We start from the raw sequence: 25,528 nt of genomic DNA, 5'->3' as shown, positions 1-25,528 counted from the left end.
TTTAACAAGTATTTATGTATGATATAATTTTTTATGTGCAACATAAAATTTGCTTCTGGGTAAACAATAGGAGTGGAATTGCTGGGTCAAACGGTAGGTGAAAGTAACATTTTATTATCTGCAAAACATTTTTTCAAAGTAGTTACAACATTTAATTTTCCTATCAACAAGTGTAAGAGTTCAGTGGTTCTAACTCCTCACCAGTATTTGGTGTTTTCAACCTTTTTAATTTTGTCCTTTCTAGTGGGTGTGTGGTGGTATCTCTTTGTGGTTGTGAATGCATTTATCCGAAGCCTAAAGATGTGGAGCACTCTTTACTGTGTTCATTGGCCATTTGTATATTTACTTTTGTAAAGTGTCCCTTGAAATGCTTTGCCCATTTTTATTGAGCTATTTTCTTTGGTCTTTATCTTATTAATGTAGATGTGCTTTATGTGATATTGATTAAAGTCCTTTGTCAGATATGTTTTACAAATATTTTTATACTGTTAGTGGCTCTCTTACTCATTTACTAACGTCTTTTGATGAGCAGTCTAATTTACCAATTTTGAGGGTTATTATTTTCTGAATCCTGTCATGTTCTGTTCTTGAAGTATCAGAGTTTTACCTTTGCTTTTAGGTCTCCAATCCATCTTGAATTGATTTTTGTCTGAGGTGTGAATTTAGGGAGTGAAAATTTATTTTTTTCCCATATGGATATCAATTTATTCCAATTTCATTTTTAAATAAGACTCTCCATTCCTTTATTTAATTGCTTTGGTGTCTTGAAAAAAATCAATTTACTGTATAAATGTGTGTCTATTTCTGGACTCTTTTATTTCCTTCATTTATTTGTCTATCCTTATGTCAAAACCTCATAATCTTTAATACAACTGTATTTTTACAGTTATAATACAACTATATTTTATAGAGTCAGGTAGAATTGCTGTTCTTTTTCAAGATTATTCTGACTATTCTACCTTCTTTACTCTCCCATATAAATTTTAGAATAAGCTTGTCAATTCCTATAAAATAAAAGCCATTGTGATGAAGATTAAGATAAATTTGAATATATAGATTAATTCAGGAAAAATTAATATCCTAAATTGTTATTGAGTCTTCTGATCAATGAGCAAAGTATATCTCTCCATTTATTGAAGTCTTCTTAAATTTATCTCGGTAAATTATAGTTTTCAGTATAAGAATTGTGCACATATTTCATTAAATTTGCTACTAAGTATTTTCTATTTTCTGGCATTATAAGAAATGAAATGTTTAAATATTTAGTTTTAATTGTCCATTGTATTTATAAACATGATTAAATTTGTATTGACTGAGATACTGAGACCTTTCTAAACTCACTTATTGGTTCAAGTCCCCTTTGTGGAAGCTATTCCTTATGGCTATTTAAGTATCTGTTTATGTCATACGTGAATAAAAGCTGCTTTACTTCTTGCTTTGCAAGTTGTATGCGTTTTAATTATTCTCCTTGCACTGTTGCTAAGACCTTCAGTAAAATGTTGAATAGAGATTTGAGAACAGTCATTACTACCTTGTTCCCAATCTTATGGGAAAAGCAGTCTTTCATCTTTAATTATGATGTGAGCTGTTGGGCTTTTATGTAGATGGCTTTTATCAAATATTCCTACAGATGACTCCTTGCTGGGATGGGAGGAGGTGCTGTCCTGTGCACTGCAGGATGTTTAGCAGCAACCCTGGCTTCTACCAACTAGATGGCAGTAGCACCCTTCCTCTAGCTGTGACAATGTCTCCAGACATTGCCTAATGTCCCTATGGTCAAAGTTGTCCCCATTTGAGAACCACTGAGCTAAACTGAGGCAGCAAGTCAGGCACAAACACAGGAGATTACAGCTAACATCATCAGGCAGCTGCCTGAATGGGGACTTGAGTTTTCTGAGCTGCAGACTGACTTGCTTGGTTCACCTATGTCTTTAGATCCCCTTGCCTATTAAAAGGCTGTCTTAGTCCACCTGGGCTGCTATAAACAAAATGCCACAAACACAATGGCTTATGAACAACAGTAATTCATTTCTCACATTCTGTAGACTGGGAAGTCCAAGATCAAGGAACCAGCGAATTTGATGTCTAATAAGGGCCAGCTTCATCATAGATGGCACCTTCCCACGGTGTCCTCACATGGTGGAAGAGTTAACTGAGATCCCTAGGGCCTCTTTTATAAGAGCACCAGTCCTATTCATGAGGATCACCTAAACACCCCCTAGAGGCCTCAACTCCTAATACAATCACCTTGGAGGTGAGGACTTCAACATATGAATTTTGGAGGGACACAAACATTCAGACCATAGGAGAGGTTCTGACCCATTCTTCTGGGTGCAATGCTTACATAAAATAGGAACATTCAGACTCACGACCCTGAAGATACTGCAATAGCACCCTGGGGAGGAAATATTCTCGGGCCTCTAGGCTTTCCATAGATGTCAGAGATGGCACAGAATGACAGCAGCCTAGTCTTCATCTCCTTTATTTGTTTTTTCCTGTACAATTAGAGAAAATGTCTTGAGGTAACTTCTTACCTCCAATGCAGCTATTATTCAAAAAAAAAATGACTGGGTAAGCCTCCTTTTAAGAAGAGCCATATTTTTACACACATACGTATCCACACACACTTTCTTTCTAATAAGTACCATAAGTGCTTTCGAGTTGCAATAAAATTTGACAAAGTTGGCGTATTTGAATTGTACAATGAGTCAATGTTTTCCAATCTCCTTCCCTCATGCTATTGCAAAAGACACATGCACGTATATGTTTATTGCAGCACTTTTCACAACAGCAAAGATTTAGAACCAACCCAAATGCCCATCAATATTAGACTGGATAAAGAAAATGTGGCACATATACCATGGAATACTACGCCACCATAAAAAAGAATGAGTTCATGTCCTTTGCAGGGACATGGATGAAGCTGGAAACCATCATTCTCAGCAAACTAATACAGGAACAGAAAACCAAACACCACATGTTCTCACTCATAAGTGGGAGTTGAACAGTGAGAACATATGGGCACAGGGAGGGGAACATCACACACCAGGGCCTGTCGGGAGGTGGGGGGACAAGGGGAGGGATGGCATTAGGAGAAATACCTAATGTAGATGATGGGTTGATGGGTGCAGCAAACCACCATGGCACATGTATACCTATGTAACAAGCCTGCACGTTCTGCACATGTATCCCAGAACTTAAAGTATAATTAAAAAAAAAAGGTTTGAGTATTTATATATTGAATGAACTTTGAATATTGGAAAAATGTACATGCTTCTCTTTTTCAAATATTTTTGGTATTAAAAAGATTCAAAATAATTTAAAAGCAACTTTTCTCATCAAGTATTTTCAAAATTCATAGATACTAAACCTTACCCTTCTTGGGTAGGGTTTGCCAAGTTTTGTGACATTAGAACAGGCTGGTAATAAGGAGCCTAGGCAAAAACAGAAATATAAAGTAATGAAAGCTACAAATATGGAGAAATATTAATCACTGGATAATTTTCTAAGATCCACTATGAATAGAACTGATTAATAACAGAAGGGAGAAAATACTCTGAAATTTAAAGGGTTTGAAGAAATAAGCATTTACATGGAAATCAATATATCAAGAAGTATGTTATGGTTACCAAACATGCTATAAATCTGGACATCATCTCAATTTCATCACCAAAACATTTTTAACTCAATCTTCTGGGAGAAATTTCTTTCATTTCATTTTATTATACATTCTATCCAATTGTATAATCAAAACACAGTTCCAATTACTGAAATACACTTTATAATAAAATTGCTGGTATTATCCTATAACCAAAAGTTAGTAGGTTCACCTCCAAATAAAAAGGCAAAGTGTTTTGATTCATAAATGAGAATTTCTATTCCCAGCCACTTATACAGGAAGTGCCAATAAGATTTCATTGTGGAAATTTTAACACAATATAACTTCTTTGCATGCTTAATTTAGCACAGCCAAAGAAGAAACATCTTCAAGATGTTCCAAGTGTGGGGCCCACTCCAATTGTAGAAGACTCATGTTTATGGATGTGATTAACAAACTGCCAGTGCATTCAGCTGTGGAGCAGAATTTTTAGCTACTTCAAATGTGCATTCAAAATAATGTATTTCTCAATTATCAAATCCTTTTTGTACTTTCATTTCAGATAATCCCTCTACTTGAGCAAAAACTATGAATTCGTCATTTGGCTGTGGTTTACATATAGTTTGATGATTCTTTTCTATCTCACTTTAAATCAACAAGCATCTACCAGAAAAATTAAAAAAAAAAAGATTACAGGAAAAAATTCCAATTAACTTTTCAGGTACAGAAAATTTATTTGCATTAAGCATGTTATTTTTCCTCAATCTCTCCTGTTTATGACTAACTGCATACCATTCAACTAACATAAAAGTGTTTACTAAAAGATCAGAGAAGTTATCCACCTTCATAGCCATTTGGAAGAGAAAAAAAATATTTCTACTCTTTCCAAAATGGGTTATAAACACATCCCTAGAGAAATTTCAAACGAATGTATTCCTCTGCAATTTGATTCTGCAAAAAAATGTATGCAACTGAAAATTACACACAGAGAATATTTAAGTCATGACTATGGAAAAGCAATTACTATATTTGGATACACAAATTAGGCAACTAATTATTTCAAAAATGCAATCGTGCACACAAATAGATATTCACTAATTTCCCTCCCACTCTAATCCCTTAACTTCCTTCTGTGTTTTTCACATCAATTTTAGCTCTCCTATCATTTTTTTCTCTACTAAGAACAATTTGTGAAATGGTTTTTTATCTTCCACTAATATGTGCAATTCAATTATGTTTTCCTGTCAATGTATCCATCAATGAGGATGATTAACATCCATTATCTGACCCTTCATTTTCTATACGACCTTTGCAAATCAGTGGCATAAAAGAAATTCTTGTTTTTTGGTTTGTGTCAGCAATAACAACAAGAGAAACATACCAAATATATGACATTAGAAATATATCACAGTAAATTCAAACACAGTGCGATTCTGTTATATTTCAACAGTCACCACGGAACTTTGAAGTCACTGTTTCACTTATTCTTTTGAGGGATTCTTATCTCAAAAAAAAGGAAGAAAGGAAAGAATTGAAAGTTCACACTTTAATATTAACTACAGGATTGTGTCTTCATTCCAAGTGGAGCCAGAGATTTAAAAATCAAATAATTAGCACACAAGCTCTAAATAAAAGTAAAATTAGGTTTTTTTTCAACCTTCTGATAGGAATTTTAGGTTCAAAATAGCTTCTGGCTAAAATCATATAATGCTGCTGTGACCAACTTGTCACTAAAACCATTGAAGACAGCCTTTAAAACCAAAAGTAATGGATAATCAATTCCATAATCTTAAGAGAAAGGTAGGTTCTAACTTTGAAACCGTAAAGGGAATTTAGTTATTCCTTGGCATGCCCAGCTTTCACTTCCAATTGACTGGCTCATAGGTATAGAAAACTAAGAACATATCCTTCTTCTGTTTTTTCCTTCAACTTTTAAGTTCAAGGGTACATGTGCAGGATGTGCAGGTTTGTTACATAGGTAAACATGTGCCATGGTGGTTGCTGCACAGATCATCCCACCACCTAGGTATTAAGCCCAGTATACATTACCTATTATTCCTGATACTCTCCCTCTCCACAAGCCACCCCACCCCCACAGGCCCCAGTGTGTGTTGTTCCCCCATGTGCCCATGTGTTCTCATCATACAGCTCCCACTTATAAGTAAGAACCTGTGGTGTTTGGTTTTCCATTCCTGCATTAGTTTGCTGAGGACAGCAAACTCCAACTCCAACTCCAACCATGTCCCTGCAAAGGACATGAACTCATCCTTTTTTATGGCTGCATAGCATTCCATGGTGTATATGTTCCATATTTTCTTTATCCAGTCTATCATTGGTGGGCATTTAAGTTGATTCAATGTCTTTGCTTTTGTAAATAGTGCTGCGATGAACATACAACACAGTAAATAGTGCTGCGATACACATGTATGTATCTTTATAATAGAATGATTTATATTCCTTTGGGTATATAGCCAGTAATGGGATTGCTGGCTCAAATGGTATTTCTGCCTCAAGGTCTTTGAGGAATCACCACACTGTCTCCCAAAACGGTTGAACCAATTTACACTCCCACCAACAGTGTAAAAGCATTCCTTTTTCTCTACAACTTTACCAGTATCTGTTGTTTTTTTTATTCTTAATCACAGCTGTCCTGACTGGTGTGAGATAGTATCTCATTGTGGTTTTGATTTGCATTTCTCTAATGACGTGATGCTGAGCTTTTTTTTCAGATGCTTGTTGGCTACATGAATGTTTTCTTTTGCAAAGTGTCTGTTCATGTCATTTGCCCACTTTTTAATTGGGCCATTGGTTTATTTCTTGTAAATGTGTTTAAGTTCCTTGTAGACTCTGGATACTAGACTTTTGTCAGATGGACAGATTGCAAAAATTTTCTCCCATTCTGTAAGCTGTCTGTTCACTCTGATGATAGTTTTTTTTTTTTTTTTGCTGTGCAGGGGCTCTTTAGTTTAATTAGATCCCATTTGTCAATTTCTGCTTTTGTTGCAATTGCTTTTGGCATTTTCATCATGAAATCTTTGCCTGTACCTATGTCCTGAATGGTAATGCCTAGATTTTCTTCTAGGGTTTTTATGGTTTTGGGTTTTACATTTAAGTTTTTAATTCATCTTGAGTTAATTTTTGTATATGGTGTAAGGAAGGGGCCGAATTTCAATTTTCTGCATATGGCTAGCCCGTTCTCCCACCACCATTTATTAAGTATGGAATGCTTTCCCCATTGCTTGTTTCTGTTAGATTTGTCAAAGATCAGATGTTGGAGGTGTGTGGTATTATTTCTGAGTTCCCTATTCTCTTCCATTGGTCTATGTATCTGTTCTTTTTTTTTTTTCTTTTTCTTTTTGACATGGAGTCTCACTCTGTTGCCCAGGCTGGAGTGCAGTGGCACGATCTCAGCTCTGCAACCTCCACCTCCCAGGTTCAAGCAATTCTTCTGGCTCAGCCTCCTGAGTACCTGGGATTACAGGTGCGTGCCACCACACCTGGCTAATTTTTGTATTTTTAGTAGACACGGGGTTTCTCCATGTTGGTCAGGGTGGTCTCAAACTCCTGACCTCATGATCTGCCTGCCTAGGCCTCCCAAAATGCTGGGGTTACAGGCGTGAGCCACTGCGCCCAGCCTTCTGTGTCTGTTCTTATACCAATACCATGCTGTTTTGGCTACTGTAGCCTTGTAGTATATTTTGAAGTCAGGTAGCATGATGCCTCCAGCTTTATTCTTTTTGCTTAGGCTTGTCTTGGCAATTTGGGCTCTTTTTTGGTTCCATACAAATTTTAAAATAGTTTCTTCTAATTCTGTGAAGAATGTCAATGGTAATTTAATGGGAATAGCATGAATATATAAATTACTTTAGGCAGTATGACCATTTTCACAATATTGATTCTTCCCATCCATGAGCATGAAATGTTGTTCCATTTGTGTTATGTCTGATTTCTTTGAGCATTGGTTTGTAGTTCTCCTTGAAGAGGTCCTTCACTTCCCTTGCTAGCTGTATTCCTAGGTATTTTATTCTTTCTGTAGTAATTGTGAATGGGAGTTCATTCATGATTTGGATCTCTGCTTGCCTGCTGTTGGTGTACAGAAATACCAGCAACTTTTGCAAATTGATTTTGTATCCTGACTGCTGAAGTTGCTTATCAGATTAAGAAGCTTTTGGGCTGAAACTATCGGTTTTCTAGCTATAGGATCATATCATCTGCAAACAAAGATAATTGGACTTCCTCTCTTCCTATTGAATACCCTTTATTTCTATCTCTCACCTGATTGCCCTGGCCAGAACTTCCAATACTATGTTGAATAGGAGTGGTGAGAGAGGGCATCTTTGTTTTGTGCCTATTCAGTATGATATTGGCTGTGGATTTGTCATATATGGCTCTTATTACTTTGAGGTATGTTCATTCAATATCTAGTTTATTGAGAGTTTTTAACATGAATGGATGTTGAACTTTATCAAAGGCCTTTTCTGCATCTATTGAGATAATGATGTGGTTTTTGTCTTTAGTTTTTTTTATAGGATGAATAATATTTATTGATTTGCATATGTTGATACAACCTTGCATCCCAGAGATGAAGCCAACTTGATCATGGTGGATAAGCTTTTTGATGTGCTGCTGGATTTGTTTTGTCAGTATTTTATTGAGGACTTTTGCATCAATGATCATCAAGGATATTGGCCTGAAGTTTTCTTTTTTTGTTATATCTCTGCCAGGTTTTGGTATCAGGATGATGCTGGCCTCATAGAATGAGTTAGGGAGGAGTCCCTCCTTTTTTTTGGAATAGTTTCAGCAGAAATAGTACCCGCTCTTCTTTGTACCTCTGGTAGAATTCAGCTGTGAATCCATCTAGTCCAGGGCTTTTTTTGGTTAGTAGGTTACTTACTACTGTCTCAATTTCAGACCTTGTTATTGATCTGTTCAGGGATTCAATTTCTTCCTGGTTCAGTCTTTGGAAGGTGTATGTGTCCAGGAATTTACCCATTTTTTCTAGTTTTTCTAATATATATACGTAGAGGTGTTTAAAGTATTCTCTGATGGTTATTTGAATTTCTGTGGAGTCAGTGGTGATATCCCCCTTATCATTTCTAATTGTGTTTATTTGATCCTTCTCTCTTTTATTCTTTTTTAGTCTAGCTAGCAGTCTATTTTATTATTTTCAAAACACCAGCTCCTGGATTTGTTGATATTTCGAAGGATTTTTTTGTGTCTCTATCCCCTTCAATTCAACACTGATCTTGGTTATTCTTGTCTTCTGCTAGCTTAGGGTTTTGTTTGCTCTGGATTCTCTAGTTCCTTTAGTTGTGATGTTAGATTGTTAATTTGAAATCTTTCCAGATTTTTGATGTGGGAATTTAGTGCTATAAATTTTGGTTTTTTGTTTTGTTTTGTTTTGTTTAGACAGGGTCTCACTCTGTCACCCAGGCTGGAGTGCAGTGGCACAATCTCGCTCACTCCAACCTCCGCCTCTCAGGTTCAAGAGATTGTCCTGCCTCAGGCTCCCAAGTAGCTGGGACTACAGGTGCGTGCCACACACCCAGCTACTTTTTGTATTTTTAGTAGAGACAGGGTTTAACCATGTTGGCCAGGCTGGTCTCAAACTCCTGAGCTCAAACGATCCACTCACCTAGGCCTCCCCAAGTGCTGGGATTACAGGCGTGAGCCACCGTGCCCAGCCTAAATTTCCCTCTTAACACAGCTTTAGCTACCGCCCAGAGATTCTGGTATGATGTCTCTTTTTTCTCATTAGTTTCAAAGAACTTCTTGATTTCTACCTTAATTTCATTATTTACCCAAGAGTCATTCAGGAGCAGGTTGTTCAATTGCCATGTAATTGTGTGGTTACGTCTGGATTTCTTGAAATCTTGAGTTCTGATTTGATTGTGCTGTGATCTGAGAGACTGTTATGATTTCAGTTGTTTTGCATTTGCGAGGCGTGTTTTACTTCCGGTTATGTGATTAATTTTGAGTCAGTGCTGTATGGCAATGAAAAGAACGTATATTCTGTTGTTTTTAGTGGAGAATACTGTAGATATGTATCAGGTCTGCTTGATCCAGAGCTGAGTTCAGGTTCTGAATATCTTTGTTAATTTTCTGTCTCAATGATCTGTCTAATATTGTCAGTGAGGTGTTAAAATCTTCTACTATTATTGTGTGGGAGTCTGTCTCTTTGTAAGTCTCTAAGAATTTGCTTTATGAATCTTAGTGCTCCCGTATGGGGTGCATATATATTTAGGATAGTTATCTCTTCTTGTTGAATCGAACCCTTTACTATTACGTAAGAAAATATGGAATGCTTCAGGAACTTGCATGTAATCCTTGTGTGAGGGTCATGCTAATCTTCTCTGCGTTGTTCCAATTTTAGTATATGTTCTGCCAAAGCAAACACTCCTTCTTTTCTTTATTGGATAAAAGGGACCCAGAGTTCTTGGTTTGGGGAATTTTACTTAGAGGCAAATGCTCTTTCTCCCACCATTCCAGCGTATTTAAGAAAAAAAAGTGAGCAGAAAGTAGGGGAGAGAGGCCCGTAAAGCCACATGTTCCAAAAGGCTTAGTCTGCAGAGGTAGAGCCTTTGGTTGATGAAATGGAGAGAGAAAAGGTGAACAGAGCACAGAGGAGCAATCCTGATAGGTTGAGAATTACAGATACCGTGTATAGCTTCTTATAGTATCAAAGAATCAGGCTGCAGGAGCTGAATGATCAAAAGCCAACTGAGAGGAGATACTCTAAATAAAAATTAACAGAAAATGGTAATTGAAATGGCAACTAAACCCAACAATATTCATTAAACTGTAAACTGGATATTAAGTTTTCAACACCATTGTAATAGAAAAAGAGCTGGACCAAAAAAACCCACTCAACTTGGGTATCTTTGTGGCTTTACTTAAAATTGAGTAAAATATATATATATATATTTGATTCTCTAGTTATTTTAGTTTTGAGCTATATATATATATATATACACACACACACACACACACACACACAACACACACAACAGGGGAAAGAGAATAGTGCTCCAAAAATTCAGAACAAACCTCTGAAAAATTTTTACTGCAGAATCCAAAAGAAAAACTCAGAAGACTACTTGGTGTCCTTAATAAAGAACCAAGAGATTGGCCTTTATGAAAAGAAAACAGGATGAAATGAAGAGGATTCCAGGTAGGTTAAACAAGGCAATGGACAGTGGGTAAAATGAAAAGGGAGAGAGAATTTTTTTTAAAGGAAGATTACATAGAAATTAAAAGCAAAGTAGAAGAATTAATTGATACTGAAGAAAGACAGTGGGCTTAAGCATTATTTAACAGTTCTACAAGCCTTCACAGGGAGAAAGGAAAATAAAAGTACGATAGAGAAGGAGAAAGAATTGAAAAACAGAGACTAGGGAGCTAACATATAGCTCATCAGTATTCCTAGAGGAGAGTCCAGAGAAATAAAACAGAAACAATAACCAAATACATATCCCAAGAAAACTTTCCTGATCTCAGGAAAATGGGTGACATGGCTCCAGGAAAAAAATAAATCAGTAAAAGACCTAAACCTTAACATATCTGGCACTTTTTAAACTACTGAGTAAACAGAAAAAAAATCCTGCAAGATTCCAGGAAGAAATAAAACTTCTTACTTAAAAAAAAAAAATACGCTAGCTTCGAATAAAATATAGACTCTAAGAAAATGTTGTAGCCCATAAGACACTACATATTACAATGTGTGTGTATAAATATATATACATGTGTGTATACACACACATACACACACACACATAGTTATAACTGTAAGAAGAAACTAATAGAAATACAGTACTAAAGTCTAACAAAACTCTCTTAAAGAGAAAAAGTAGCTGGAAAATTAAAAGGTCCATAAAGCATATGAGTAAATTCAATTAATGAAGTTGGTCTAACAGTTACATTTAAAAGTTTGGATTCTTCAAATAAAGAATATACTGTTGTAAAAAGTTGATCAAAAATTGTTCATATATTAGAAAGAGGCAGATGAAAGCTATAAAACATAGAAACTATATAAACCACAAGAATGCATAAGTATGTGAAAGACGTACACATAATCCAGTGGAATTAATATCATAAGATAACCTTTAAAAATAAAAACGCAAAGGTAAACCTTAACATAAAACATTTCTAAATGGCATAGGCTAAATAATAAATCCAAATTGCAATTACAAACTATTTTAAAGTTAAGAACAACTGAAAAATCTATATAAAATCTAATGATGTGTGGTAAAGGATGGACTCAAAAGGAAAATAACCCATGGCATTCAGGGTTCGCATCATTTTAAAAATTGAATAAAATAAAATAACAAAATATTCAACTCAATAAACTGGAGAAGTTCAATAAAGGTCAACAAAATAACCTGAAGAAAAGTCACAGGAACGAATCAATAAAAAACAAAACAGAATGACATATTCATTTAATAACCTAGAAAAAGATCAGGACTCCAAGGAAGGCTGGAAAAACAAGTTAATAAAAATCAAAGCAGAAAAACGGCAATTAAGTAAGTAGAACTCTGCAAGAGTAAGACAAGAAAATTTAGATTTCCTTAAAAATTACAAAGTAGATTTCACCAAATATAGAAACAAGATTAAAAATATACAAAAGAATAGCATATACAATCCTATTCTGATTAACGTGACAGACTAATGCAGTGGCAATAATGTAAGAAAACATGAAGTGATGAAACTGATCCAGAAAGAAATCGAAACCGGAACATAGGAAAACAAATATATAGCAGAAACAAAAGAAAAAGACTTTTAGAAAAGTCGATCTAAACCAAAAAAGCAAAACAAAAATTGTATAAGAAGTAAGTTATTTCAGAATTACACTATATTCCACAACATAGATAAACAATGGAAGCCTATTGTATTCATTATATTACGTTGTTGCAAAAGTATTTATGGTTTTTGCCATTAAAAGTAATGTAATAGCTAATAGCTATTACAAACCTAATACCATACCTGACAATGATTATTTTTGAAAAGATACACCTATCTCACTTTTTAAAAATGCAAACATAACTAATTAAATATATAAATAAAGTTCAGGAATGTATTAAAAGAAAAAAATTCACAACAAGAGTTGTAAATACTTTAAACAACGACACAGAAACAGAGGCATTATTTTCCATGGTAATTCTTTTTCTTAAAAGATAAAAGGAGAAAGATACAATGGGAGTTATGTCATTCTAGATCTTAAAGTGTATTAGAAACCTGTAACAATGAAAATATTATGACACTAGCTCTAGACAAGAAAGACAAATGATTAAAAGAGGTTTGATGCCAAAGACACCCAAATATGTCTAGTGTAAGATTTTAATATAAGTAAATGTGACATATCAACTCACTGGAGAAGCTATAGACTAATCAAGAAAAGCTATTAAGAAAGTTGACTTGTACATGCAAATTCTCAGGTCACAAGAAGAAAGGCAAAACTCCAGAGGTTAGCCTCTAAATTCAGCCAGACAAACCATCTGAAAGTGAAATGGCCCATAGAACACGCCAATGGAACTGTGAAATTGCATCAACTCTGTCTGCATTTACTAGTCAGCCCTTTCTTCCCCAACCTTTATTTATCACTGTCCCGAAGTCACCCTAGATTAGCAAAGGAAATATTAGGTTGGTGCAAAAGTAATTGCTGTTTTTGCCATGAAAAGTAATGGCAAATAAGAACAATGTCCCCACAAATTATGCCCTTAAAATTAACCAAAATAGTAAAGCATGGAGAGTGAAAGCCTATAGTTTGCAACCAGCCTGGCCAACATGGTGAAACCCTGTCTTTACTAAAAATACAAAAATTAGTGGGGCATGGTGGTGGACACCTGTAATCCAAGCTACTCGGAAGGCTGAGGCAGGAGAATCACTTGAACCCAGGAGGCTATGGTTGCAGTGAGCCGAGATAGCACCATTGCTCTCCAGCCTGGGCAACAAGAGCAAAACTCCATCAAAACAAAACAAAACAAAAAGAAGTCATTTTGTTCACAGGCCATTACTTATTTCCATGACAATTTAAAAATGGAGATGTTTCTATTCTATTTATACAGAAGAGCAGCAGTATATAGTCTCATAAAATGCCACTGAGAAAAAAGAGAATACAAATTCTGTCTCAACATATGGGAAATATTTTCATAACTTAAAGCCTAGTAATTTTCAAATTCTATCATGTTTGACTTTCCAGCTAACCTTCTCTTTTTCAATGTGTTCTATAGTATAATCTTTTGCAAAACTGAACTTAAATTAATTTTATTTTGAAAATTTTCCAACATCCCTTGTTGAATTCCGAGGTACCAAATAGCCACGATTGGAGGTTTCCAAACTAGTCTGACCCACCCCCTTGTGGGTCTGTTTCTAACGTTGCTGTAGACATTTAAGGATTGTCCAATTTTAAAAACCAATAATAACAAATCTTTGGTAATTGGTGGCAAAACTAATGCTATTATAAGATTATCAGCCCATCAGTAAAAAGTAGAGCCAGAAACCCCATGAAGGCTTGTGTTTCTAAATGTTGCCACATAAGGCCAAATTTGATCAAAGTGCACTTTAGGATGCTCTCCAAAGAATGTTCCACTCTAACACAGCATGGTTTATAATTACAGTATTATGGGAAAAGCCAAAGAAGAAAATTGCATCTGTAGTTTTCACAACCAGTTTTTCTCTGGGTTCCAAGATAATTCAGATGGCAAAACAAATGCCCCAAGACTGAGCTGAGGGATTCAAATTTGAAAATCCTCCCTGGCTCCCAATCTTTTTTCCAGATAACAAACCTGCCCCTTGCCCACCACCATTTCCCCCAGATATCCTACTCTGCCTCTCAGTGATTTAGTGATAAACTCTTCTCCGAAAAATATAAATTGGCAGATAACAACCAAGTAGAATAGGTATTTATGTTGCCTCTATGTTTGCCTTCATATATATTATAAACATATTGAGTTCTAAAAGTACATGGCTTTCTGCCTGGATACTCACTGTTTAGTTTATTCTGAGTTCTTGGTGGGAAACTGTTAATATTACTTAAATATTGTTATGGGTGAGTCTGTCAAGAAAAAGTCACTAATACTCAAATCAATAAATGTCATTTATGTGCATAGCATCTGCCTCTGAAAAAGGCATAGTGTCTGCCTCTGGGGAGAGGGAGACACATGAGGGAGGAGGGGGAGGGGAGGAGCTGCAACAGGAAGCTAAATTTAAATTCAGATTACAATGAATTCTGTTTCCTACAGCTTCCATTCTCAAAAGCAGCCACATTTATAGAAAAAGAGAAGTATAATGGTCACTGTTCACAATGAGACTAACCATAAACAACTGGACAAACTAAAACTATGGAAACCAGTGGATCCTGAAATTTTGACATTAAAAACTCAATTTAGAAAAAATATATATATTTGAAATAGGTAATCCTATTAGTAGACTAGATAGAGAGGTGGACACTTTGGCTTTTTCCCTTCTTCTGGGAATTCAGAAACTAAATCATTTTCAACCAGTTCTCTTCTCTGATAAGAACATCCACTCCCTCAGGGTTATAATATTTCTTAACAGAGAACACTGAAAGCACAACTGTTGAAAGAAAAGAAAAGGAAAAAAAGACTCATTTTTTCTCTCCTCACTGGATCTACAGATGAAAACATCAGGAATGGGGGCCATAGGGATATGCTGAAATGGCACAACATCAGTGCCATATTAGCAGCAGGTGATAAATTTTAGTTTCTTATAGCAATGCTAATTTGCTTATATATCATGTAATAACTTGGACTACTGGCCAAATTATTGAGCATAAGACCTAGATACTATGTAAGACATGTGGACTAGTTAATATCACAATAAAAAGATTTTAATACAGAAATCCTTGGCGTTTTATTTAAATCCATAATCTAATATATAAGTAACATCATTTGAGTGCACTTATTCTCCTTGACTTCACTTTGGAGTTTTGATGGAAACGAATTGATTTGTGAGTGTGAGTACCCTTTTTCCTCTTGGAGAAGTAGGAAAGAATAGCACCTTACCACTAGTGCTTCCCACAGCTGCCATACTGAAGTGGCATCCTGGAGACCCTTTTCCTTCTTCAAATTCTCTTCTTTTTTTAAAAATGCAAAGTCCCCAATCTTGGCTCTCTCTTTGACCTGATAGTTATGAAATCAATGAAAACAATAATCCCACTTTACCAGCATTTAAAAAAATCACATATAGAGTATTATGTTCTACAGTGAGCATCTCATTTTGAGAAGAACAATAAAAATCAAGAATGTTTGCTTTATGATGGCCAGGATAGTAGAGGGTTTGGGAACAAAAATAAATATAAGAATAATAGTTGATAGAACTAACAGTGTCTCACTTGGAGAAAGGAAGGTTTAAAAAATGAATGAGGAGGAGAGGAACTGAAGTTTATTCTGCAAAGTTCCAGTGGGCGTGTAGCAGAGACTGGTTAAATGCTCAAAAATCCTCACTTTCCTTCCAGGAACACAGGTAAAGTATCTTTCAGCCACCCTAGCAGAAAAGTGGGGTTGTGTGATTGACTTCTGGCCAACAGAATAGGGTTCTAACAGATACCGACATTATAACCTCCCATGTGCATCTGCACATGCTCCTGAGAAATGGATTAGTAGTAGTCAGCAAATCCAACCTTCGCTCTTGCTCTACTTCTGACACACTTCTTCCTGAATCTTCCTTTATGGAATATTTCTGTAGTCTCTCCTTTCTCTTACTCTCTGAGCCTTTGCTCACCTCTTTAAACATCTTTTTATGCCTTTTGTACAAGTATGTTCCCTTTCTAGCCAAACAAGAAATTCTGCAAGTGGGGGATAATCATTCTATGTGCTCTCCTGTGTTCCCACCAGCATACCTCGTAACATTCCCCATACATAGGAAATATGAAGGTTTACACTTAAGCAATTTTTATTAGCTAATCTGAGTCCAACTCATTAAAATAAGCCTTTTTTTTTTTCTGAGATGGAGTTTTGCTCTTGTTGCCCAGGCTGGCATGCAATGAAGCGATCTCAGCTCACCACAGTCTTCACCTCCCAAGTTCAAGCAATTCTCCTGCCTCAGCCTCCCCAGAGCCGGGATTACAGGCATGTGCCACCGCACCTGGCTAATTTTGTATTTTTAGTAGAGACGGGGTTTCTCCATGTTGGTCAGTCTGGTCTCGAACTCCCAACCTCAGGTGATCCGCCCGCCTTGGCCTCCCAAAGTGCTGGGATTACAGGCGTGAGCCACTGCGCTCAGCCTACAAATAAGCATTTACTTCTATAAGTGATTACTGACACACTTCTAATCTCCAGGTATCTGTATCTTGTGTTCGACAGCCAAACACCACTTGGAAAGTGAGGCTACATTTGCTGAGTTAGTTTCAGATTCATAGAAACATCTGTTTGTCTTCTGGAGTGGATAGGAACATTGTATAGACCTAATACCAGTGGATCAAAGGCAAAAATAAAAATTTCATGACTTTAGTTTAAATTTCTAGGTAAATCCTGATATTATCCTTTAAAATAACCTCTAATGTTTAGCCCAACCCAAGTCTCAATGTTTAAACAACATAAATTGGTCAGGTTCCTCATATAAAAAGGAAAATTGAATATAGGATTGCTGGCAAGATGGCCGAATAGGAACAGCTCCGGTCTGCAGCTCCCAGCGAGATCGATTCAGAAGGCAGGTGATTTCTGCATTTCCCACTGAGGTACCTGGTTCATCTCACTGGGACTGGTTGGACACTGGGTGCAGCCCACTGAGGACAAGCCAAAGCAGGGTGAGGCATCGCCTCACCTGGGAAGGGCAAGGGGTTGGGGAATTTTCTCCTCTACTCAAGGGAAGCAGTGAGGGACCGAGTCTGAAGAACCATGCACACTCCGGCCCAGACACTGCACTTTTCCCTTTGCAACCCGCAGCCTAGGAGATTCCCTCTGGTGCCTACCCCACCAGGGCCCTGGGTTTCAAGCACAAAACTGGGCGGCCATTTGAGCAGACACCAAACTAGCTGCAGGAGTTCTGTTTTGTTTTGTTTTTTTCCATACCCCAGTGGTGCCTGGAATGCAAGCAAGACAGAACCGTTAACTCCCCTGGAAAGGGGGCTAAAGTGAGGGAGCCAAATAATCTGGCTTGGCATGTCCCACCCCTACAGAGCACAGCAAACTAAGATCCATTGGCTTGTAATTCTCACTGCAGGACAGCAGTAGTCTGAGATTGACCTGGGACACTTGAGCTTGATGGGAGGAGGGGCATCTGCCATTGTTGAGGCTTGAGTAGGCGGTTTTCCCCTCACAGTGTAAACAAAGCCACTGGGAAGTTCTAACTTGGTGGAGCCCAGTGCAGCTCAGCAAGGCCACTGTGGCCAGACAGGCAGATTTCTCATCTCTGGGAAGAGCATCTCTGAAAAAAAAGGCAGCAGCCCCAGTCAGGGACTTATAGATAAAACCCCCATCTCCCTGGGACAGAGCACCTGGGGGAAGGGGTGGCTGTGGGTGCAGCTTCAGCAGACTTAAATGTCCCTACCTGACAGCTGTGAAGAGAGCAGCAGACCTCCCAGCACAGCATTCGAGCTCTGCTAAGGGTCAGACTGCCTCCTCAAGTGGGTCCCTGACCCCCGTGTATCCTGACTGGGAGACACCTCCCAGTAGGGGCTGACAGACACCTCATACAGGAGAGCTCTGACTGGCCTCTGGCAGGTGCCCCTCTGGGATGCAACTTCCAGAGGAAAGAATAGGCAGCAATCTTTGCTGTTCTGCAGCCTCCTCTGGTGATACCCAGGCAAACAGGGTCTGAATGGACCTCCAGCAAACTCCAGCAGACCTGGGCAGAGAGGCCTGACTGTTAGAAGGAAAAGTAACAAACAGAAAGGAAGAGCACATCCACTCAGAGACCCCATCAGAAGGCCACCAATATCAAAGATCTAAGGTACATAAACCCACAAAGATGGGGAGAAACCAGCATAAAAAGGCTGAAAATCCCAAAAAACAGAACGCCTCTTCTCCTCCAAAGGATCACGACTCCTCACCAGCAAGGGAACAAAACTGGATGGAGAATGACTTAGACAAATTGACAGAAGTAGCCTTCAGAAGGTGGATAATAACAAACTCCTCTGAGCTAAAGGAGCATGTTCTAACCCAATACAAGGAAGCTAAGAATCTTGAAAAAAGGTTAGATGAATTGCTAACTAGAATAACCAGTTTAGAGAAGAACATAAATGACCTGATGGAGCTGAAAAACACAGCACGAAAACTTCGTGAAACATATACAAATATCAATAGCCAAATTGATAAGCAGAAGAAAGGATATCAGATATTGAAGGTCAACTTTATGAAATCAAGCAAGAAGACAAGATTAGAGAAAAAAGAATAAAAAGGAATGAACAAAGCCTCCAAGAAATATGGGACTATGTGAAAAGACCAAATCTATGTTTGACTGGTGTACCTGAAAGTGACGGGGAGAATGGAATCAAGTTGGAAAACACTCTTCAGGATATTATCTAGGAGAACTTCCCAGCCTAGCAAGGCAGGCCAACATTCAAATTCATGAAATATAGAGAACACCACAAAGATACTTGTCAAGAAGAGCAACCCTAAGACACACAATCATCAGGTTCACCAAGGTTGAAATGAAGGAAAAAATGTTAGGTGCAGCCAGAGAGAAAGGTCGGGTTACCCACAAAGGGAAGCCCATCAGACTAACAGCGGATCTTTCGGCAGAAACTCTACAAGCCAGAAGAGTGGGGACTAATATTCAACATTCTTAAAGAAAAGAATTTTCAACCCAGAATTTCATATCCAGCCAAACTAAGCTTCATAAGTGAATGAGAATAAAATCCTTTACAGGCAAGCAAATGCTGAGAGATTTTGTTACCACCAGGCCTGCCTTAAAATCGCTCCTGAAGGAAGCACTAAACATGGAAAGGAACAACCAGTACCAGCCACTGCAAAAACATGCCAAAGTGTAAAGACCATCGACACTATGAAGAAACTGCATCAATTAACGGGCAAAATAACCCATTATGACAGGATCAAATTCACACATAACAATATTAACTTTAAATGTAAATGGCCTAAATGCCCCAATTAAAAGACACAGACTGGCAAATTGGATAAAGAGTCAAGACCAATCAGTGTGCTGTATTCAGGAGACCCATCTCATGTGCAGAGACACACATAGGCTCAAAATAAAGGGATGGAGGAATATTTCCCAAGCAAATCGAAAGCAAAAAAAAGCAGGAGTTGCAATCCTAATCTCTGATAAAACAGACTTTAAACCAACAAAGATCAGAAGAGACAAAGAAGGCCATTACATAATGGTAAAGGGATCAATTCAACAAGAAGAGCTAACTATCCTAAATATATATGAACCCAATACAGGAGCACCCAGATTCATAAAGCAAGTCCTTAGAGACCTACAAAAAGGCTTAGACTCCCACACAACAATAATGGGAGACTTTAACACCCCACTGTCAATATTAGACAGATCAATGAGACAGAAAATTAACAAGGATATTCAGGACTTGAACTCAGCTCTGGAACAAGCAGAGCTAATAGACATCTACAGAACTTTCCAGTCCAAATCAATGGAATATACATTCTTCTCAGCACCTCATTGCACTTATTCTAAAATTGACCACATTATTGGAAGTAAAACACTCCTCAGCAAATGCAAACGAATGGAAATAATAACAGTCTCTCAGACCACAGTGCAATCAAATTAGAACTCAGGATTAAGAAACTCACACAAAATTGCACAACTACACGGAAACTGAACAATCTGCTCCTGAATTACTACTGGGTAAATAAAATGAAGGCAGAAATAAAGATGTTCTTTGAAACAAATGAGAACAAAGACACAACATACCAGAATCTCTGGGACTCATTTAAAGCAGTGTGTAGAGGGAAATTTTAGCACTAGATGCCCACAAGAGAAAGCAGGAAAGATCTAAAAGTGACATGTTAACATCACAATTGAAAGAACTAGAGAAATGAGAGGAAACAAATTCAAAATCTAGCAGAAGACAAGAAATAACAAAGATTAGAGCAGAACTGAAGGAGACGGAGACACGAAAAACCCTTCAAAAAATCAATGAATCCAGGAGCTGGTTTTTTGAAAAGATCAAAAAAATAGACCACTGGCCAGACTAATAAAGAAGAAAAGAGAGAAGAATCAAATAGATGCAATAAAAAATGATATGGGGGATATCACTACTGATCCCACAGAAACACAAACTACCATCAGAGAAAACAACACACACCTCTATGCTAATAAGCTAGAAAATCTAGAAGAAATGGATAAGTTCCTTGACACATACACCCTCCCAAGTCTACCCCAGGAAGAAGTCGAATCCTTGAATAGACCAATAACAGGTTCTGAAATTGAGGCAGTAATAAATAGCCTGCCAACTAAAAAAAAAAGCCCAGGACTAGATGGATTCACAGCTGAATTCTACCAGAGGTACAAAGAAGAGCTGGTACTATTTCTGCTGAAACTATTCCAAAAACTTGAAAAGGAGGGACTCCTCCCTAACTCATTCTATGAGGCCAGCATCATCCTGACACCAAAACCTGGCAGAGACCCAACAGAAAAAGAAAATTTCAGGCTAATATCCCTGATGAACATCGATGCAAAAGTCCTCAATAAAATTCTGCAAACCGAATCCAGCAGCACATCAAAAAGTTTATCCACCATGGTCAACTCGGCTTCACCCCTTGGATGAAAGTCTGGTTCAACATACACAAATCAATAAACATAATCCATCACATAAACAGAACCAATGACAAAAACCCACAATTATTTCAATAGATGCAAAAAAGGCCTTTGACAAAATTCAACACCCCTTCATGCTAAAACCTCTCAATAAACTAGGTATCGATGGAATGTATCTCAAAATAATAAGAGCTATTTATGACAAACCCACAGCCAATATCACACTAAGTGGGAAAAAACTGGAAGCATTCCCTTTGAAAACTGGCACAAGACAAGGATGCCCTCTCTCACCACTCCTATTCAACATAGTATTGCAAGTTCTGGCCAGGGCATCAGGCAGGAGGAAGAAATAAAGGGTATTCAAATAGGAAAAGAGGAAGTCAAATCATCTCTGTTTGCAGATGACATGATCATATACTTAGAAACCCCCATTGTCTCAACCCAAAATCTCCTTAAGCTGATAGGCAACTTCAACAAAGTCTCAGGATAAAAATCAATGTGCAAAAATCACAAGGATTCCTATACATCAATAACAGATAGATCATGAGTGAACTCCCATTCACAATTGCTACTAAGAGAATAAAATACCTAGGAATTCAACTTACAAGGGATGTGAAAGACCTCTTCAAGGAAAACTACAAACCACTGCTCAATGAAATAAAAGAGGACACAAAAAAAATGGAAAAATGTTCCATGCTCATGGATAGGAAGAATCAATATCATGAAAATGGCCATACTGCCCAAAGTAATTTATAGAAATGCTATCCCCATCAAACTATTATTGACTTTCTTCACAGAATTAGAAAAAAATGCTTTAAACTTTATATGGAACCAAAATACAGCCCACATAGCCAAGACAATCCTAAGCAAAAAGAACAAAGATGGAGGGATCATGCTACCTGACTTCAAGCTATACTACAAGGCTACAGTAATCAAAACAGCATGGTACTGGTACCAAAACAGGTATACAGACCAAGGGAACAGAACAGAGGCCTCAGAAATAACGCCACACATCTACAACCATCTGATCTTCAACAAACCTCACACAAACAAACAATGGGGAAAGGATTCACTATTTAATAAGTGGTGTTGGGAAAACTGACTAGCCATATGCAGAAAACTGAAACTGGACTCCTTCCTTACACCTTATGACAAAATTAACTCAAGATGGATTAAAGACTTAAACATAAGACCTAAAGCCATAAAAATCGTAGAAGAAAACCTAGGCAATACCATTCAAGGCATGGGCAAAGACTTCCTGTCTGAAACACCAAAAGCAATGGCAACAAAAGCCAAAGTTGGTAAATGGGATCTAATTAAACTAAAGAGCTTCTGCTCAGCAAAATAAACTATCATCAGAGTGAACAGGCAACCTACAGAATGGGAGAAAATGTTTGCAATCTATCCATCTGACAAAGGGCTAATATCCAGAATCTACAAGGAACTTAAACAAATTTACCAGAAAAAACAAACAACCCCATCAAAAAGTAGGCGAAGGATATGAACAGATGCTTCTTGAAAGAAGACATTTATGCCCCCAACAAACATAGGAAAAAATGTTTATCATCACTGGTCATTAGAGAAATGCAAATCAAAACCACAGTGAGATACCATCTCACGCCAGTTGGAATGGTGATCATTAAAAAGTCAAGAAAGAACAGATGCTGGAGAGGATGTGGAAAAATAGGAACACTTTTACACTGCTGGTGGGAGTGTAAATTAGTTCAACCATTGTGGAAAACAGTGCGGCGATTCCTCAAGGATCTAGGACTAGAAATACCATTTGACTCAGCAATCCCATTACTAGGTATATACCCAAAGGATTATAAATCATTCTACTATAAAGACACACCCACATGAATGTTTATTGTGGCACTATTCACAATAGCAAAGACTTGGGACCAACCCAAATGTCCATCAATGATAGACTGGATTAAGAAAATGTGGCACATATACACCATGGAATACTATGCAGCCATAAAAGGGATGAGCTCTTGTTTTTTGCAGGGACATGGATGAAGCTGGAAACCATCATTCTCAGCAAACTAACGGGAGAGTAGAAAACCAAACACTGCATGTTCTCACTCATAAGTGGGAGTTGAACAATGAGAACACATGGACACAGGGAGGGGAACATCACACACCGGGGCCTGTCAGGGGTTGGGAGCTAGGGAAGGGATAGCATTAGCAGAAATACCTAATGTAGGTGACGGGTTGATGGGTGCAGCAAACCACCATGGCGCGTGTATAACTATGTAACAAAACTGCATGTTCTGCACATGTGCCCCAGAACTTAAAGTATAATAAATAAACAAATAGATAAATAAATAAAATCAATATAATAATAAAAGGAAAAATTTTTTCCCTCAGCTAGTTCACATAATAAACACATAAACCTCAGAGATATCTAAATATTCACATATTTTCAAATGAATAACTTTCTTCCAGCCTCCTCAAACAGTCTGAAAAAAAATCACTGTTTTTTTATCCTTCTCATTTCTTTCAAAACCTTTTGTCTTATTTATACAGATGTTGTTAACTCAGGTTTTTCACAAAATATGGATACATCATGGATTTCTTAATTACCAAAAGAAAATGTATATTACCAAGCTTATGGGAACAGGCCCTAAATCTTGGCCAATAATTCCATGGCTCTTCTCAAGCTAACTCACTCCCCTCTAGTCACAACAACTACCATATTTCAGGCAACCTCACCCCCATCAGCAACAGGCCCCCACTACACCACCGCCTGAGCATGCAAAGGAATGCCACTGCCCCATTCCCACCAGTGCCCCCACCACAGCAAACATGTATGCAACTCACTGCACTGCTGTGGCTGCTGACATGCACAAGCAAGCATGGATCCTGCTGCCATCACTCCAGTGAAGTGCTTTGGTCAGCACACCCCACTGAAATGTTGTGACTGGCAGACCAGGAACTTCTTTACCCTTCAACCACAGCAGGTTGCTAACCTTGAAGGACCAGGAAACAAAGCCAGAGGCCTGGTACTGTCCCCCCAGAGTTAGAGCATGCAGCCAAAAGTGTTGAGCTGAGCCTTGGCCCCCTAAAACCTTCCAAAAATGAAGCGAGTGGACTGAACCCACCTTATACCACAATCAAACCCCAACGTCATCATAGAAGATCAAACCAAAAAGTCCATCTAAAGGACAGCAACTTCAAAGACAGAATAAATGTCAGCTCACACCGATGAGAAAGAACCAGCACAACAACTCTGGCAACTCAAAAACCCAGAGTGTCTTCTTACCTCCAAATGATTGCACTAGTTCCCCAGCAATGGTTCTTAACCAGGCTGAGATGGCTGAAATGACAGACATAGAATTCAGAATATGGATAGGAACAAAGATCATAGAGATTCAGGAGAAAGTTGAAACCCAATCCAAGAAAGTTAAGAAATAAAATAAAACAATATAGGGGCTGAAAGATGAAATGGCCATTTTAAGAAAGAAATAAACTAATGTGATAAAGAAAAAAAAGACTCCTTTCAGGAATTTCATAATATGACCACATGTATTAACAGCAGAATAGACCAAGCTGGGGAAAGAATCTGAGTTCAAATGCCAGTTCTCTGAATTAACTCAGTCAGACAAAATCGAAGGAAAAAAAAGAAAAAAAGGAAAGAACAAAACCTCCAAGAAATATGGGATTATGTAAAGAGACCAAATCTACAACTCATTGATATCCCTGAAAGACAAGGAGTTGAAAGGACAACTTGGAAAACATATTTGAGAATATTTTTCATGAAAATTTCCCCACGCTCACTATAGAAGCCAACGTTCAAATTCAAAAAAAGGCAGAGAACCCCTGTGAGATACTATTCAACACAATCATCCCCTAGACACGCAGTCATCACATTCTCCAGGGCTGAAATGCAGGAAAAAATGTTGAAGGTAGCCAGAGAGAAGGGGCAAGTCACCTTCAAAGGAAACTCCATCAGGCTAACAGCAGGCCTTTCAGCAGAAACCCTACAAGCCAGACGAGGCCAGAGGCCTACATTCAACATTCTTAAAGAAAAGAAATTCCAACCAAGAATTTCATATCTGGCTAAATTAAGCTTCATAAACAAAGGAGAAGTATAATCTTTTTCGGAGAAGCAAATGCTAAGGGAATTCATTACCACCAGACCTGCGTTACAAGAAGTCCATTAGGAAGTACCAAATATGAAAAGAAAAGAACATTACCCACCACCATGAAAACACACTTAAGTACATAGATCACTGA

General features: G+C 37.6%; 1 protein-coding gene and 1 non-coding gene across 2 annotated transcripts in view; both read right to left on the bottom strand.

The window, feature by feature from the left end:
- Positions 1-25,528, bottom strand: part of PDE4D (phosphodiesterase 4D) — a 1,528,950-nt gene that overhangs the window by 1,327,054 nt on the left and 176,368 nt on the right. The window lies entirely within an intron of this gene.
- On the bottom strand, positions 9,889-9,993 carry LOC112439900 (U6 spliceosomal RNA). The gene has a single exon (XR_003028130.2). It is a non-coding gene; the product is annotated as a U6 spliceosomal RNA (small nuclear RNA).

Source organism: Pan paniscus, chromosome 4 (assembly GCF_029289425.2).
Source record: "Pan paniscus chromosome 4, NHGRI_mPanPan1-v2.0_pri, whole genome shotgun sequence".
NCBI classification, from domain to species: domain Eukaryota; kingdom Metazoa; phylum Chordata; class Mammalia; order Primates; family Hominidae; genus Pan; species Pan paniscus.
The sequence above is the reverse complement of the archived record's forward strand: the minus strand, read 5'-3'. Positions and strand labels throughout refer to the sequence as shown.